This window comes from Coturnix japonica, chromosome 4, assembly GCF_001577835.2.
Source record: "Coturnix japonica isolate 7356 chromosome 4, Coturnix japonica 2.1, whole genome shotgun sequence".
NCBI lineage: Eukaryota > Metazoa > Chordata > Aves > Galliformes > Phasianidae > Coturnix > Coturnix japonica.
Genome location: NC_029519.1, coordinates 43,519,045 through 43,536,063, shown reverse-complemented (window position 1 = coordinate 43,536,063; position 17,019 = coordinate 43,519,045). Strand labels below are relative to the sequence as shown.

Genomic DNA, 17,019 nt, shown 5'->3' with positions numbered 1-17,019 from the left:
ATGTTATGATGTGGAATACTGATAGCAAAATTACAAAATTACAAAACCATGACACTTGGGTAACCAGAATCTGGCTGCTTGATGATGCACTTCCCACACTACCTGTGAGCTTTCCCTTTTTCTATGGCATGAGAGCTGCAAGCTCCAAAAGGGTCACAGCTCACTGACACGTCTGACCCTCAGAAGAGCAGCTGTCACTATTGAAACGCAACTTCCTCACTCCCAGCTCAGTAGGTATCTCACGTCATTAGTAAAGCTAATGAAGATCTGCCTAAGTCAGGTTCAGTCGGGGAAGAATTTTAAGGTATTTTCAAATGATAAGTGCTTCTCACAATACAAGAAATTTCTGCATCTATTGTATGAACTTCGAAATAACAGACTGTCTGAATAAGCTCAAGTGTTCAGAGCCAGACTGGCAGGCTGAAACTGTACCAGTCAGAAATATAGTGCCAGAAATCACTTCTGGGCACTGGAGCCCAACCATCAGCTCCACTAAGTTTGCAGAACATGGCATTTTCCAAATCCTGCCATTATCACAGCCCAAGAACTACGTCCAGCAGGCAATTTCCATGCATGCACGCATACAGCTTGGAGGCCAAAGGAGTTTAACATTATGGACAAGGTCAAGTCTTGCCAGCTGGCTTTAGAGCCAGAATTCACTCTCTGCTGTTTACTCACACAGATGCACTCCACAGCTGACAGGAGCTCTAACAGAACTTGGTCCCTCTGATACCATCCACCTTTTACTTTCTCAAACTTGAGTTCTTTCCAGTTCTTTAAGGATCATTTAATATCCTACCTCTCCAAAAGACAGATAAAACTACCCCAAAATAGTACTCAAAATGAAAGATTCACCTCTAGATGGCAGTTATCAATCCTTTCCCACATCCTTCCTTTCCAAACAAGGTAAGAAACATTTTACAGAGATGAAGCTATTTGGTATCTTATCATGCTCATCTTGATGCTTCCATACACAGTGAGGGTGTTGAGGCACTGGAACAGGATGCCTAGAGATGTGGTCAATGCCTTGTCCTCTGAGACTTTCAAGGCAAGGCTGGATCAAGCCCTGTGAAACCTGATTTAGCTGTGCATGTCCCTGTTTATTGCAGGGGAGTTGGACTAGATGACCTTTAACGCTCCCTTCCAACTCTAAGGATTCTATGATTTCTATGATTCTATATTTCTGCATTTTAATGTGATTTGCCCACATGGTAGAAAAGTGAGCTGGACTATAGACATGACTCCACAGAATTCATGCTACGCACTGCACTCCCAAGGCATGCATGAGCAATTGTTAATTATACTCCAAGTCTGAAACACTGCATATGGCATATATAGGATCACTATCAGAAAAAAATAACAAACGTTCAACGAATAGAAAAACCAAGAAAATGAGGAATAAGCTCATTTAATACCTTTCCACAAGCTATATACACTATACACATTAAATGGCACCAGTTTCATCCAGTAGCAAACAGCACATTTTTATAGCTAGGATCAGGAATGAAGCAGAGTAATACACACACTGAGGATGTTCCCAGAAACCTCTCGAGCTCTTTCAAAAAAATTGCATCTTACTTTCCTCAGTGAATGCCAGGCTTCATAGTTCACTTGGTAAATGCTTTCAGAGTATATTACTTTATAGTTATTGTACTGTCACAGATGACATATACTATTATTTTACTTAAGATGTTTTTCCTTTAATGATCTCTTTCGAAAGCAAATCTTTCATGTAGGAATAGCAGTACTGAAAATATGCATTCCTGAATAATTCTACCACTTTTGCGGACTTTGTTGATGTCTAAAATGTTGTAGGTTTTCTTACTGTCACAGAACAGCTTTCCACAATGTCTTTTCACTACAACCAGTGGTCGTGTGTGCCCCTTTGGTGAGAGCGATATGGTACCTTACTCTTATGTTTGATCAGTTTTCTCACCAGAGCTTAAATTACCTCTGTACTTTATGCCTTTGTATTTAATTTGAAGTGGAAGAAGAATTCAGAAATTATACATGAAATGTAGAACCAAAAGAGGAAGAAGAACATGAAGAAAAAAACCGTAGTGTGTGCTTGAGCTCACTTCCATAAGAAATCAACAAAAACATTGATACCAGAAGCCACAGTGTACTTAGCCCTCTCTTAAGTCTTAAATGAACTGTCAGATTGGGAACGACTTTTTGCTGGACTCTCCAATTTTGGCAGAACTACTTAAGGAAGATTCCTTGATCTCCAGGTGAACTTCTAGACAAAAAAGTCCTGAATCTCACAGCAGCTGATAAATTGGTACACAAGGTCTTAACAAAAACTGCAGAAGCTCTATACAACTCTTAGCGTTGTCCAGGCCATTCTACATGTCCAAGCTACTAGATCCCTGACTTGCAAATGCCTTCTACATCACCAGTCTTAACAACATCTGTAGCATGAACTAGCTCAAATTTGAAAACATCACCTATAGCAATCTTTTAGCAGAACAATCCCAACCACAAGAGAAACAGCAGATGTGAGGTGATAGAAGGCATTAGCTCCTTCTGACATCAGAGTGACAAAATATTAGCATTTTGGACATTTTGAGAGATGGGAGATCATTTTGCATCTAGCTTTATTGTTTTTTCAAAACCAGACTTGTTTATTCTGGTGCTGAGTTGTGACAATGAGGTACATACGTATCTAGTCATAGTGAGCCAGCTTGTCAGCCTGTACTCCATGCTAACCCAGAAAACTTGGCAGCCTGAAAATCTGCTTTCTTGACATCTAATACTCTTGTCCACGGGATTATAATACCAGTTCAGTGATTAGAGCAAAAAGCCATTTTTTGTGTCCTTAGAGACAGAAGGGTTCTTGGATTTTGCCTTCAAAGAAGAAAAACAGAAAGATGGTCTGCTTTTCATGGATACTGCACTTTAGAAAACTCAACAAGATCAAAATCAGTAGAAATTGTAAAGAGAAAATTACATTTGTTGGGTCTGTGATCTGAGCCACAGCACTCTTTCAAGGCTGACAGACCACATGAGGGCTAGATGTTCCTGAACAGTTTTGGCCTTGCAAATGTGGCCAAAATACATAGCCAAGATCTACAGAAGAGCACTTTTCACAGCTCACCCACAGTCTGGCAGCTGGGTCTCACTAAACCCCAGAGAACAAGAAATTGGCTCATGCCACCTGCCCAATCCAATATTTAAACAGCAGAACCATCCCACACAATTAGGGATACACACATACTAAACAGAGAGTCAAAGCCTGTGCACTCTATTCACATCACAAAAAGAAAATGAGCATTGTGATTAGAGTATCTATAACATAATATTAATTTGTGAGGGGAAATCTCTATAATCATCTTAGCAAAGACAGGGAGTTCTGTGTATCAGATTTTTTTCAGAGACTGAGCACACAGTTGTTGGTCTTAATGAGGTGAGGAAGATAGGATTCCTACAATGCAGACATGACAGTAGGGATTGCTGAATATTCTTGCAGCCAAGCAAAATTTCTCTATTTGAAAATGAAAAAAAAAATAAAAAATTCTCCCCTTATTAACTCTTCCCCAAAATATGCGTGTCTGTGCTGCTGAATTCATTCAAATTCTAAATCCAGTGTCCATATAAAAAACTAGGCTCATTTCCTTTATCCCGAGTTTGAGTTAGGGTCAAAACATTTTTGAACCTGACCAAAAACTCAAACGTGTGCAAGCTGTGAACCACTTGGGCTACTATGGTGATATGGCAGGGGTTACAGAGCAAAAGCTGATAACTGGGTACTAAGAGATTCCTGTAACTGTTTCTTAAGCTTATGGAGAGATAAAAAACAAAACAAAACAGGTCTAGGGAAGACAATTCCTGAAATCCTTTCACTGATTACAGAAACATCTGGTCAAATGGCTCCTATCACTCTTTGTTTCATACAAGCAATGTCTGCCCAGCCCAGCAACTCCACAGAGACAAACCCCAATAACCACAACACTGATGGAATTAAGGTCAGCAAAAGAGGAAGATACACTATTACTAGACTCAGACCAGTGGTCCATCTAGGCAGACTTAGGTCAGCAGGCATCTTTGGCACTTCTAAATTTGATTGTTATCTCTTGTATCATAAGAAAGGAAATCTCATCCTCATCATTAGTTTGTATCTCACCTGTCTGCTGTCTCTTTGAGCATTAATCACTTCCCTTCTTCTTTTAAAACATATTCTATTTCTCCTATTTGGGCAAGCTGTGTTGAGCCCACTAGAGGACAGATGAGCTGCAAGGGCCAACACATACCTCACTGCAAATAGCATGTGGCATGTAACAACAAAGTTGCCACCCACAATGGAGGTGATCCAGTAAAGGACTATCTTCAGAAAAGAAAAGCTGGGTTATCTCCTCTGTACAGAGGTGTACGCTACAACAGATGAGCCTTCTGTGGTCAGTGATGCTTGCAGCTTGTAGCAAAGCAGCACATCACGTGCAAACATAGATACTCACACAATCTCTGCCTGGCTACTTCCACTCAGAACCTGATTCAACTACATCTGGTGCTGGCACTGCTCCAAAAAGCTCTGGGTAGAAAGGAAAAAGTTTACAGAAAGGAGGCACTGCCAACTCAGATGCCTTTTCATGTGCTCTTCGCTTCATTTTAAAGCAAAACTAATGCTGAAGCTCCCTCATCGCACCTCTGCAAATACATCCTCCTGCAGGAAGGCTTGTAACAGCACCAGTATGTCACCCTCCTGCTAATGAAGCAAAGCCATCATCCAAAGTAATTTAAGCCATTCAGGATGGCCAAGTTCATCAACACAGTCATGACTGTGATTAAGATCCTCGCTGATGTAATCGTGTTCAAAGCCTTTTTGCATCTTTTGCTAATGGGGACACAAGGTTCCCAAGCTGAAGTTCAGAACTCAGAGGAAAAAAAGATTGCTCTCTGGAGCTCCCATCTCTTGGCAAGGTTATAGTATCAGATTAAAGATCCTTAACTAGGCATTCAAGATTAAATGAGATAAGCAATGAATTCTGGCTTCAGAAAGCTTAAGGATCTTTGTGTCAGCCTGAAGTGAGCTCTAGAGAGGAGTGAGCGCTTGCCTGGTCCATGATGGTGCTAACACTGATCTGCCCATTGCTGCTGCTGTGGTTTACTTTTCTGTGTAACAACAGAGTCAGTCCTTTGGCTCATGCAAGGACTCATAACACCTCACAGAGCAAATATTTCGCAGGAGGCTTCTGTATACTGCTATACAGAGCTACTAATGCTTTAGACTTCTTTCTCCTCTTGCATGCTTTCTCCAAAACCTGGGAGCAACTCCTTCTCAGTACTGCTTTGGGTGGCGGGGATGAACAGCCTCAGTGGCAGCTGTTCTGATTTTCTGTCTACTCCTACACTGTTCCTAGAGAAGCCAAGTAATTACTCAAGACTGAAAAATCTATGTCAAAGCAATCAGTAGTGTCACCTCATTGTCTCCAGAGAAATTGCAACAGAAATTAACCTGACTCTACAATTCTTCCTTTCACTGTAGCAAATGGTAACAACCTATGTAAACCTGCCTGTAGGCAGCACCAAGTAAAACACCACTCTAGCCAAATGTGTGGGGGCTTTGCCACCCTGAAGTGCCACTTCTTCCCTCAGATCCTCCCAAACCTGCTGGCTAATGCCAGCAGTCGAACTGAAGCAGCAGGACACTGAGCTGTCCCTCATCTCAGACAATGAATGCAAGGGGAGAGCTGATAATATCACTGTTCATTCATTCTCCTCTTTCACCGTCCATACATAGAGACAGGCATCAAGGGTCATTGCTGGAATTCGGGTCAGCAGAGAAAACACACAGACACAACATAAGTTTTACATCTGAACTTGTGGAAATGCACATAGTCTGCCTCGCTGTCTAGACAGCATACAGAAGAGAGGGGAAGGATTTTAGCAGAGAGCTTTAAACCATATGCAAATAGATAATTAACCTTGCTCTAAATGCTATTTCATTTTTGCACTTTCTTTTCCCTAGAGATCCTTATAGTCTATCCGGTACCAGTCTGTGGAAAGAAAGGGAAGGACAGGAAAGGAACTGTTGTGGTGGATGCTGGTTTTACAGAACAAGTCAGCAAACTATGTGCAAATAAAAATTAAAAAAATATATATCTCCAGGAGCAGAGGGGCTTGTTCATCATTTATCTCATGTGTTTACCCTTGGGCTATCATTATATTAGCAACATTTCCCGACTGAGCTGGAACACCTGGTAACTATAGTAACCACATTTTCATATCTGCCCATAAATTCCCTCGGTTCTAATTAGGGCACTCATTTATAACAGTGATGACAATGTGGGAAATGTAACTGCAGACTTAGCTCAGCCACAGTCACCTCTCTCTCTCTCGTGTTGCAGAAATGACCTGGATCATAGTTGTTCTTACGCCCTAAGAAGTTCCTTATGGCATAAAGCCTAACTTACCTGCAATGCCAAGTGTTTTATATCCATCTGCTACTTTGCCCATCTCCCTTTCTAAAAAGCCTACTCATCCACCATCCAGTTGAAATGAAAGCCTGACTCGTCTCCTTGCCAGCAAGCCTTACATACCAGGTTGCATAAATGTGTTTTTCTTGATAGAAGGAAGAATTCACATCTAGCCTACAACAGAAATCACACACACAGCACTATCCCAAATTTTATAAACAGGGTGTGGATGCCAATTTAAGCAGGAGGGCTGCATGGTTCAACTTACAAATCTACCTATGCAATCCAGATGGCTAAGAAGACAGAATAAACCACATCAATTAAAACAATTGACAGGAAAATGATGAAGACACATGAAAGAAAGTAAGACCAAATAATAAATAACTGCAAAGGTCAATGGCTCAGGGTTTTCCACCACAAATTATTTCTTTCTCCATGAAACAATAAAACCTGGTGAGCAAGTTGAAATCTGTTGACATGATTTAAAAAGATGGATGAGCTGGTAGGTAGTTGAGAGTGTTTGTTTTATTGTTCACAGAGTCACTGTTCAGAAGTACATTTGCTTTGGAGTCTATGTGAATTATTGTCAAAAAATGACAAATCTCTCACTTAAGGCTACACTTGAAAGCTTTACATGAATTTCTTTAGCTAAAAGAAAAAAAAAAGATGTCATGTTTGTGCATTGGCGTAAGTAAGGCGGCAAAGCTCATTTCAGCAGAGATCAAGAGAGAAGGGCTGCTTTAGCTTTAGATTTTGAAGGACTTGTTGCCATTGGAAAATCTTCCCTTGCTAGAAGAGCATGTCAATTAGTGTAACTTAAACATGGCTGTTGATAAGAATATCTCATCTTGAACCTTTCTCCACCTTCCCTCTGCTGGTCCTGGAGGCTGAGGGAACTGGGCAAGCAAACATACTGGAGATGCTACTGCTGCGGTTGTCATTTCCACTTCAGATTGATAAATATTCTATTAGTTGCCCTGTTTGCCTTCCTAGAGTAGCAGCAAGCTCTTGTGACAGGGAAAGTGAGGAAGAGACCATCAGTAAGCTCATGTAAATGGTGCTAGTCCAGGCTACCAAGGCTTGATGGCAGACCTTAGCCAGACTTTCTGGAGCCAAAGGAGCCTCAGCAGGTGTAAAGAGTACTAATCTGCTTATTGATAACCAAAAAATGAGACTGCATCTTGCATTAGAAGGCTGTCCACATTCTTACAACCAGCACCAAAATTCAGGAACACACTCAGGTTCACCTGGAAGGTATTTCATTGAATTTTTGACTTTGACATCCACTGGCATAAGACTGGATCCTGCAGCCACGCTATCCTATTCCTGTGTGCCCTGCTTACAATCCTACTAACTACTATGAGCAATGGGCAGACGAGGGGCCATTCAAGTGCCATCTGCTATTGGCAAAAGCCAGAATACAGTGTTCTCCAACTCTTAATTAGGTTCTACTAAGGCTCAAAGTGCCCTAGGCAGAGTTAGGGGAGGCAGCCTGAGGCAGTGGGTGTAAAAAGCAGCATCTGCTGCAGCAGGTCAGGAAGTGCAAGGTGCTTTGACAACCAACAGACAAATATACACCGAGACCTCAAGCTTTCCTTGTTAGCAGAAAGACCTTCCATTGGCTCATCTATTGCCTTTGGACACTCAATGCACAGCTAACATACACTGAGAAAGCCCCACAGATTCAGCAGGGTCACAAACTGTCATCTTGCCACCTACCTAATGGCTTTACTTAACGTTAGATGAGCCTGGTAAATTTTCACACTGACTATTACAGAAGCAGAAATATTCTTTGTAGGTGGAGTTTGTTCATTGCAAGCTATTTTATTGCTTTATCAGTTCTTTACACCAGAGTGAACAGTGTTGTGATAAGAAAATGTAAACTTCAGCAAATTGACAAAGAAATATTCTAGTTATTTGCCAGTTTAATCATCAAGCACTATTTAGAAGCATGGATGGAAAACATGTTGATGATCAAATCCTAATATAAGCACAAAAACTGATTTAAGATGCTGCCAAATTCAGAGCACAGTAACATTCACTTTCACATATATGTTATTTCATAAAATCAGCGAAAGTAATTTCAGTCACTGCCAGTCTGGGTTAATTTTTGAAGCAAGACTCAGTTCATAAGATGCTGCTTGGGACTAGAGAGGATGGTAGTCTGCTGCAAGTTGTGTCACTCATTACTGTACTGTCATTGCTCTGCCAACCTCTTATTGATTCAGGTTGTAGATGTTAAGACAGATGGGTGTGTGTGATACGCATGACACATGAGGCTCCACTCTCTATGGGAGCCTCTCACACTGTCCATAATACTTTGTTACTGACTGTCCTCATTTTCATTATGAGGGAACTTTTTCAAATTGTCAAAATCCTTCCAAATGACCCCACAGCAACTACTGTAGACCACAGTACATCTTGGCTGATTAAATATTATAACCAAAATGTAATACTTATTTTTTTTTAACTTGATTCCCCTAGTCAAACAAAGCAAGTCTTTGACAGAAAAATAATTATCCAGAAAAACAGGAAAAATGCAAATTAAGATTAAATAAACACTTCTACTTTCCCTCTCAAGCTGGCTTCACTCTAAAGACATCTATTACCTGCTGTAACATGTGGCTTGCGAGACCCTCAAATAAGATTAAGCATTTCTTGGTAGTCCCCTGGAAACAGTACCTATGACAGTTTGTTTTCATTACTGACAAATAATGCAGAGAGATTGTTACAATTGTATGACTGAAAGATTAAATCAATTCACTTTGGACATACTTTTTCTCTCTCTAAAGATGTAAATTCCGTAAGTGTTGGCAGGAAAGAAATTTAAACTTACATGCATGAGTACACACAAGAACTAATCTGAAATGACCACTATTACTACAGTCCTTTAGCCTAATTAGTTCTGAGAAAGAAACAATTGTTCGAGTTTGTGGGATTTTTTGAGGTTTTAGTGGTTTTTCCTTCTTGATCTATATCATGTGAAGAACAGTATTTCTTACAGAAGTCCTCTAAAAAGGAAAGAAACATCTTTCAAAGCTGTTGCTTGGAAAATGAATAGGAAGAGTAGCATTCCAGTGCAGAAATAGCCACCAGCTCAGGAATTCCTTCTTGAAAAGGGAAATCCACATCTAGTCCTTGTTTCACGTTTCACTGAAACAACACTACTGCACTGGGTACAAACAAGGGATGCATGTGCTCTCCTGGAGACACACTTTCAGACTCCCAGGTAGAACGGATTGTCATGTCCACAAGCTCTATGACACATGCTACTTTTCACATAAGAATCATCTACTGAAAACATACATGCTCCAACTTGATTCAGATTTTCTGAAACAAATGTAAAACCAGTCTGCATAAACTTCATTGTTTCAGTCCTCTGTACCACGTCTGCTTTATATTTACCCATCACATCTGCTTTGCCATTACCCAGTTAACGAGGCTGTCAACCCAGCTTGGCTCCCTCTGCTTTCCATTGGGACTTTCCTTTGCTACCAGGGAACGTTGCCTTTAATCACAAGAAGCACAGACCAATCAAGGAACTCTCCATATAGAAACTGATGACAGTTCTAATTCCTGATCACAGCAGGAATTAGAACAGTTTTAGCTTGTTTCAAACTGTAGGTCAATGAAAAGAAAAAACAAAACAAAATATTTTGGACTGTAGATGTGACTATTTATCATAGAGCATTCCAGCCATTTCCTTTTGGTGATGGGTAGGTAGAGAGATAGATTTATTTGTGGCAGATTTAAGTGCCACAGTTGGCAATCTTGCATGCTGATTTAACATTTATCTGCAGCTTGCCTATTACATCAGATTTCCCTTAGATTTGCATAATCTATTTTGAATTGATCTGAGGGAGTGAAGGACTGCAGTGCTGCATGTATCAGATGCTTTACTATGGCCCAAGTCAGGAAATGTCTGCTCCCATCAAAACGCTTTCAATGGAAAGCACCACTATATTTAGTAACTGTACTAAATATACTAAATGTAGTGAATGCCATTCCATCACATTTAATTTTCTTCTTCTTTTTTACAAGAGAAATACAAGAGACTGGGAGGATGAATTAAATAAGAGGGATAGAAGCAGATTATTATGTTTCCATTTTTTGCAAAAAAAACAAAACCAAAGCGAAGATGACTAAAAGTAAATACCTTCCTAAATCCTTCCCTTCATTAGAAAGGCAGGATTTTCATCAGGTTACCATGAAGACAGGTTAGTGATCTGTATTTCTGCAGATCAGGGGCTGCTGGAACAAACATTAGTTGATACACAGAAGCTCATTTTTGAATACTTCAAGGCAAACAACATTCACCATAATTTTTCCTCCTTTCTCTCATTGACCACAGGAAATCAGAACACATGTACAAGCCCAATTCCATGCATGCTTGTTGGCTGGCTACAATTTTTCACACAATGAAGAGTTTTAGATATATTCAAAGCAATCAATTGTACTCACGTGTTACATCTAAGCTGCATGTGTCTTAAACATCTATGTTACTCCTTTCCAACTAGAAGATTGGAACTTCCTAAACAGAAAAATAGTAAGACATGAATAAACAACATATTCCCATGACATGTTATCAGGTGAGGTGCTTATATTTTTCTCATTATCGTAGTACGGTCCATATAATAATAATTCTAGCCTCGTGAAAAGACTCAACACAAAGTTGCCTATGCAGATCTGAATCTGCATTACCTTGCACTGGCTCACTGCTGAAAGGGAAATTTTACTCGTGGCAATTAAAAAGCAGACCCAGAGGTAGGCAAAATAAACTGCAACTGATGTGCAATGCTTATATGCAAATTACATTTTGCAACATTTGACTCCTCCTCCAGCAGTAACACTTCAGGGCCACATGCAAGACAACAGACAGATCTGCTCTAAGAAATAAAGCTTTTCTGATGATTTAGAAAGTGTCCTAGATATAAACCAACATTTTAAGACCAGCTGAGAAAAGTCTGAAGAAAGTATTATTAATTCCATCAAATGCATATCATGGCTCAGTCATTTTTACCCAGGGACAAGCATGTCTGCAGTGAGGGGCTTCATCTGGCTAAGAATTCATGTTTTTAGCTTAGTGTGTCAACATTTGCAATATTTTTATTTATAAACATTAAAAGCAGACTTTTAAGTAGAGTAACTAACACACAGCACTTTCCCCAGATGCCAAGTCATAAGGCCAACAGACGGATGCATAGCTGCAGATAACTGCTTGTGTAGACATCAGTACTCAAAAACATGACCTGAGTTTGGGATGATGAACTTATTTTTATAAATACAACGTTGGCCTCCCAAGACCAATGTAATCCCTGCTGCCATGTAGTGTAAGACATTTGAAAGGATGCTGACTTGACTATTCCCTCTTCCCTCTATTCTCTCTTTTGAAGTTTCAATAAAAACGCCTTCCTCCTATCTCGAAAATGGAATACTGACATGAAAATTTGCTACAAACTTCAAAACATGCATTCATTTAGTTTCCAGTTTTAAACAGGAGGGGACTGATTCTGCATGGAGGCATTTGGTCTCACATGAGCAAATTCTTACGCTAGCCAGAATTAAACATGCCAAAAGTGAGCGAAAAAAAACTACAACAGTAGAAGCATTCTTCCAAAATAAGTGTGCCCATAGCAGCAGTGGCCATGAGAGTGTGTCAGTGCAGATGCTTATTCAAGGACCATCAATATGACATCAGAATTTTTCATACATGTAATGACCATAAAATACAGAATAAGGTAAATAAATCTTCTCATTTCCTTACATCAGGCAGCAGGATTCAGAGTTCCTTTAAGAGTAACTGAATCTCCATCACATAATGAAGGACAGCTTGGTCCTGTTATCCTTCTATAACTCAAACAGGCAGATCCATGAGGCAGCGCTGCAAGAAAACAAAAAATTCTGTTGGCAACTAGAGGTTTTAGGTGATACTCATGAGGTCTTCTCCAAGAAGAATTATTTACTATAACAAAGTAGCTAGATTAAGACTGCCAACACATTACCAGACTTTAAAGGAATCATCCTTGCATATAACATATAACTGTCTCTAAAACATAAACATTAAATTAGCTGTTTATGTCATCCCATGCTGTTCATACATGCACGCACACATTCATAAAGACTAAGAGGTTTTTTCAGTCTACCATGTAATATCTGCAGTTCAACTGTTCCTGTAAAAAGGAACAACAAAGGTTACTGTAAAGAAATGCTGCACATAAATATTTTTTGATTTTTCAATGTTTATCTATCAATAAATAAACAAAATGGCTTTCCACTGCAAAACCAGACCATTTACAAAATTTATAATACAGTTTTAACTTACTGTTCCATCCTTTGCTTTCTTAACAGATTGTTTACTTCTCCCAGGTGAAGCCAAAATATAACTGTAGGGGGAAAATGCAGTATAGAAGGAAAAGACTCTTTCAGTCATTAGGTCTTTTTCATTGCGAACTCTCTGTGTGTTTTCATCTGTGAATTTTCTAAGGTAATGGCCAATCTCGAGCCATGTGTTCAAGTAATAATTTCATGATAAAACTAATCTTTCCAATAAATAGCTCTCTGAAACACTCTATTTTTCATTTTCAAAGAGCCAGAAGGATTATGTTAGTGATTTAGATATCTATTTTTCTAAAATTGCCCTCCAAGTCTTCCATATTCTAATGTAATGCTCTGAATCTTTAGCAAATAGGAATTGCATCTGGAAGAGGAGGAAAAAAACAACACAGCAAAAACAAATGTATCCTTAGAAAATCACCAATGTAAGTAGTTTCATTCTTTGTACTAAAAACCATTTGAAAACTAATCTACTGCATATACTTTCCTTTCAGAAAATGTAAATTGATCTTTCAGTTTGAATACCTGTCAAAGCACAACCACTATAGTGCTGATAAGTCATGATGCTCATCAGTTGATAACTTCTGATACACTGCAATCTAACAGGTAGCTCCAGAAGAACCGTTGCACAAGACTGCACTCAAACCAGAGTGGAGAATGTTCTGCTTTAGAAAATTTGGCACCAGTAAGAGTGATGAGTTTATTTCTCCCACCAGCACCCTCCGAAGTGGAACAAGAACATGTTGCAAATAAAGGCAACTAAAGGAATTATGTTGAAACAGACAGGTCATATATATATATATATATATATATATATATATATATATATATATATATATATATATTCTTTTCAAGAATAAGGCGATTGCCTTTATTTGACATGTGCACACCTACACAGCCCACACTGCAATTCATAGTACATTTGCTACTATGTCATCTGATAAGGCTTCCTTCTGAATGCTTCCATCTCCCTCTGAAATCAAAGATTGCTTGCAGTTGAAAATAAGAACAGAAACAATAAGCATCTCTCTGTATTGCAGAGGTATACGGCTACATGAAGTCTAACCAAATCAGTGCATACACCTTTAAGAATCACAAAAACCTGAAAGATTTATCTTTTTCTTTTTAATGTGCTTACTTGATTATTTATTACTATTTCATTGTTAAATCATGATACTGTTTTCTAGTTCAGCCAGTGTCTCTGAAGTTTAATATACCTCAACAGGAATTAAGGACTGCAAGCTTTGCTCACAAAGTTCTCTAAGTGCCAAACTAGCCTACTACCTCCAAACTGTCCCTGGCTTTCATGCCACTTCCTTCCTAGTACGGACACTACTTCATATGTTGTGCAAGTCTCACGTTTAATTTCTGCCTGATACCAGTGGATTAACTCAATGTCCTCCAGCTAAGCTACCTTTCAATCCCTCTTAATTGTTTTGGAGAAAGTGCTGTTTCCTCCAGAAATCCTCCAGTCTCAGCAACGAATTGCTTCCTTTTGGCTAAGAGAAATGCTCATCCTTGAAAGGTAGAAGCCACGGGTCAAGTGACAGCAGTGTAATAAATCTTCATTTCCTGCACAGTACCCTGAAGGTGATCAGTAAGTCACACATGGGCAGGTCCTCACAGAAAAACTAATTTAAATTTTAACTCCAGAGTTACTGCCAACTTGATTCCCATATACAAGCAACTTGATTGAATATAGCCAGGTGCTTGTAAATCTTGTAACTGGTGCTGAAGGACCTAAAAGATTTACTTTCAGTAAGCAGCTCAGCCTCAGCTAGGAGTGGAATCCATCCTTGGGTTCCTGGAGACTCCCCTTCCTTCACAAATCCCAAAGAGTAGAATACGTGCAAAAGCCAGCAGCCAACTTTCTGGTGGAAATGAAAGAAGTTTCAGACAAACCTGAATGTGGATATTGAGGTCTTGTTCCCAACAGCAATTAAAGGTAAATAGCTCTACATTTTTAATAGCAAAAAGGAGTGCTGGAAAGCTATGCTAACTTTTCCTTGTTTGTACAAGGCGCATGAAAATATTTAGAGGGAATATAACAAGGTAAAACTTCGCAATGCTCTAAATGATCTAAAGAGGCAGCCAAAGAAAATTTACAGCTTGGTGAAAAATCAGACTGATGTTATTCAGATTTACTTGCTAAGTGATAATCCAGTGGATTAGGCAGCATTTACTCCTTAAGAGAATTCTTGAACTTCACTGTGTTAGGAAGTCTGCCACCTTTGCCATTTGGTAGAGAAAGTGGACAGTGGGTTTTCATTTGGTTAAGAAAAAGATCTCACATCCATTTTGCTATGCTCAATGCAGTGCAGACACAAGGCTTTTTAATGGAGATGTTAAAGAAAATAGCAGAAATAACTGCAATTCAATTCTTAGACTTTATATCAAATGGTTTGCCTGTATGTTTACTTAAAAAGTCTATTCCAGGTTGTGGACAATGCCTATATGACAGTGACATTGCCCAGTGTGCTGAGAAAAAAAAAAGGTAAGCTTCAGAAGGGCACAGAAACGTTGGTTATCTGCTGTCCTTTTTGTTTATTTCTAAATGTATGGTCTGGCACTCAGCCTGCCCTCATCGTTTTGTACCTTCACTCCAAGAAGCAACCTCTCCTCAAAAGTTAAACATAAAGGCCTTTGTATAGAAAATACTGGGCAATGAGAAAATTGGCTTTGATTTTAAAGGCTGTTGCAGCAAAACCCAACAGGTGGCACAGCACCACAAAGTTTTTTGCTCACTCCTTTCCCTCACATTGCAATGAGGGACAGAATCAGAAAAGAACAAAGTAGAACTTGTGGATTGAGATAAAAGCTATTTACTAAGATGGAAAAAATGAAAATGAAAAGGACAAAAGGACAGTAGTTGTGATAGTAATATATGTGTGTGTGTGTATATATATATATATGTATGTATGTATATATATATATATATATATATATATATATATATACAAAAACAACAACAGAAGCAAACAACAACAACAAAAATCACACAAAAAAAAAACAAGTGATACATAAACAGTTGCTCAGCACCCACCACCTTATGCCCAGGACATGTTGAGAAGGTGAGAAACTGAAATACCTTCAGTTCTGTGAAGCACTGTTCAGCAACAACTAAAAACAACAGGTGTGCTCTCCTAAAGTCAAAACACAGCATCAGACATTACAAAGGAAAAATCAACTCCATCACAGCTGAAACCAGGATAATGCTGGGAATTCACTCTGTAAGCAGTGCACTTCCTCTGACTTCACCTGGTTTAAAGCAATGTCTTGAATAATGCTGGGATGAGGGTTCCTTCCAGGAGCAATGAGAAAGGATGACATCTCCAAAAGTGGAGTCTTCTAACTTAATGAGTGTCTAGACCTTCCTGCTGCCTACTTCAGATTGCCTATAGGTCTAGTCGCACTTTTAGACTAATACAGCAAGGTGAGATAGGTCCCGAAAAAGATCTTTCAAATGATTCTGCTTTTCATATTATTCACCACTCCTATTTCTCACAACTGCATATATTCTTCATAAGCCCTCATCATGAAAAATGACTTTTAGCCCATGAAATGTATCTAAACACTTCATCTCCATTATTTGTTGTGTGGTGCAATTGGTCTGCTTAATTACTTGCTTCTGTCTTCTTGTGCCCTCAACAGATGGTCGAACACACTTAAAATCAAGAGAATAACTGAGCTGAAAAATAATGAACATTTTTTAGCTGAAGAAAGACTGATAGCACACTTTGCTGGATTTTTACAAATCACCGCTTTTTAAATATTTGTGAGCAGTGAGTAGGTTCCATGCTTACACTGCAGAGTTTTTCATGTGTTCATCTCACTTGTGTGCAGCAGCTGCTGCACACACTGATCCTTTCTGTTTAGTTAGGTTTATTTCCATTAAATTCTGAGCAAAAAGAGCTGACATGAAGAATACAGAGTTTTGGGGTCCTTGACAGTGGGTGTCACATCTCAGAGAGGACTGGGGAAGCATATAAAGATACAGGTGGTATTTTTTAACCTTCAGATGATAGAAGCAAGCGAAGGAGCAGGTTGCAGCACCAAAGAATCATCTTTCAGCTCTAAAAAAAACCCTTGCAGGTGTTACTCAGCCCTCAACAGATGCTGCAGCTCCAGTCATAGCTCAGGCATAACCACCTCTGTAATCACAGCCTTGTGTTACCACACACTCTACAGAGCCTCAGAGCTATTTGAAAGACACCGTATTACTTATTTCTGACAAAAAGTATCCAATTTCTCTATGTCTTCCTAAACAAATTTG

At 39.2% G+C, this 17,019-nt stretch overlaps 1 long non-coding RNA gene across 3 annotated transcripts in view; it reads right to left on the bottom strand.

Annotated features, from left to right (window-relative positions):
• The window catches only part of LOC107313379, a 175,209-nt gene that overhangs the window by 20,054 nt on the left and 138,136 nt on the right, over window positions 1–17,019 (bottom strand). For 2 of the 3 annotated variants that reach the window (XR_004307159.1, XR_004307161.1), the window contains 3 exons: window positions 12,736–12,796; window positions 12,178–12,294; window positions 10,875–10,944 (listed from right to left, as the gene is read on the bottom strand). This is a non-coding gene — a long non-coding RNA (uncharacterized LOC107313379). The remainder of the gene's footprint in view (window positions 1–10,874; window positions 10,945–12,177; window positions 12,295–12,735; window positions 12,797–17,019) is intronic. The other variant, XR_004307160.1, reaches the window with a different exon arrangement.